The following is a 1,955-nucleotide window of genomic DNA, read 5'->3' on the forward strand; positions in this document are numbered from 1 at the left end:
GGCCAGCCAAGTCCGCCGCCTGGACCCACTGTCCTCATTTCTGCAACCCAGGGCTCAGGATGTCGCAGCTCTTAAGTGAAGAGAAAAAAGCACTTGTCTAGGGGGTCTCAAAAAATACACCTGGCCCCATGCAGCCACCAAACCGGTTCCTTGGCCTCTCCTCTTGGCCTTAGGATTCTCAACTGCAGACCAAGGATTTTATAGGTGACTGCCAGGATCTGCGTGTTCCGGAAGCTTCTGAGCTGTGACCTCCATGTAGTGCTGTGAAGGGCTGGAGTTGTACAGTCTGGGTTCAAGCCCTGAGGCTGCTGTGTGCTCATCGTGTGACCTTGGCCCAAGGGCTCCTCTCTCTCAGGCTTTTATTTTTCTCGTTACTAAAAATAGAAGGCAATAAACAGAGCGTGTGTTGTGGGGCTGCTGGGAGGATTAAGTGAGATAATGTGCCTGGCATAATTAAGTGTTTAGCAAACGCTGGCTCTTAGTGTTCCTGTGCTTTGCGGAGTGTGGATTCCCTGGGAACTTGACTTCGGGAGACACCAGGAGAGGGAGAAGGGGTGCAGAGGGGACAAATGTGGTTCGCCGTGGATGAACCTGGGGCTTCCCTCCTGGCAATAGGAAAGCTAACAACCCAACTCGAAGCGGTGTGATGGGGATCTTGCGAGGTCAGGACGGTAATGTGCCCAGCACGGTGCCTGACACACGGTGGGAGGGAGGGCCAGTAAGTGTTAATGGGCCTTCGTGGCAGTTTTTCCTATTTCAAACTTTTAGAAGTCAGTTTCTTCTCAGACACTATCAATGGGAGTGTAAGTGATACAATACTTCTTTTTCTAATAACAAAAAATATTTGAAATGCAGAAAAAGGGGTTGGGGAATCTTCCATCCACTAATTCACTCCCCAAATGCCTGCAAGAGCTAGGGCTGGGGGCCATGCCAAAGCCAAGAACAAGGATCTCATCCTAGGTGTCCCACGTGGGTGGCAGGGACCCAAGTAGTTGAGCCATCACCCCTTGCTGCCTGCCACGGTGTGCATTCTAGCAGGAAGCGAGAATAAGAGGCAGAGCCAGGACTCAGACCCAGGCGCCTCCGTAAGAGATGGGAGCATCCTGAACCCTGCGCCCTACACCACCCCACCGTGCAATCCTTAAGACAAGTGATTGACAGTATCCCTCGAAACAACTATCCGTCTGCCCTCAGATCCAGCAGCCCCTCTTCAGTCCCAGGCCCAGTTCATCTTCCCACGTCCTCTGGTTCTTCTTCCATTTATTCAACCAACGGCACATCCAAAATTGGTGAAGAACAAATTTCCCTTGTTATGGTTCCCTAGACAATATGCCATAACAGCTGTTTACATAGCACTGACATTGTATTTGGTATCATAAAGCATCCAGCGATGATTAAAAGTATACTGGAGAACGTGCCCAGGTTACATGGAAACACTGCTCCATTCTATACAAGGGGCTTGAGCATCCAAGAATTCTGGTATCTGTGAGGATCCTGGAGCCAACACCCCACAGATACCAAGGGGTGACTGCATACAGTTGGGAAACTGTGTATGTGTCCAAGGTTATCCAAGGCAGCATTGGTTATAAATGCCACCAGTTAAGGACTGGTTAAATAAGTTAGGGATTTGGAAGCTATGAGAGCTCGGTGTAGAGACTGCCCGATCCTGGACGTGGCAGATTTGCAAGTCTCTCATTCCAGACCCAAGGCTTCTGCTGCGCGTATGCCCCACCAGGTCATCGGTCGGGCCAGGAAGCATCCCAGCCTGACCCCTCTCTTCATTCATGGAGCAGGAGGTCCTGGAGCAGCACTGGATGTCACGTGCCTGGCATTGTTCAACCCAGATGTCAGCTGGGACAGGAAGAATAACCTGGAGCCCTGGAATCCACTAGGGCCCACGGAGCTCGGTGACTGTGAATTAGAGCAGACTGAAGAAAGAAGGCCCAGACTTCTAA

At 51.0% G+C, this 1,955-nt stretch overlaps 1 pseudogene; it reads left to right on the forward strand.

Moving 5' to 3' along the window:
• The first annotated feature begins 1,723 nt into the window (after window positions 1–1,723).
• On the forward strand, window positions 1,724–1,955 carry LOC108176584 (cytochrome c oxidase subunit FA4 pseudogene; annotated as a pseudogene).

Source organism: Oryctolagus cuniculus, chromosome 6 (genome assembly GCF_051225735.1).
Source record: "Oryctolagus cuniculus isolate XC-2025 breed Fujian yellow rabbit chromosome 6, ASM5122573v1, whole genome shotgun sequence".
NCBI classification, from domain to species: Eukaryota; Metazoa; Chordata; class Mammalia; order Lagomorpha; family Leporidae; genus Oryctolagus; species Oryctolagus cuniculus.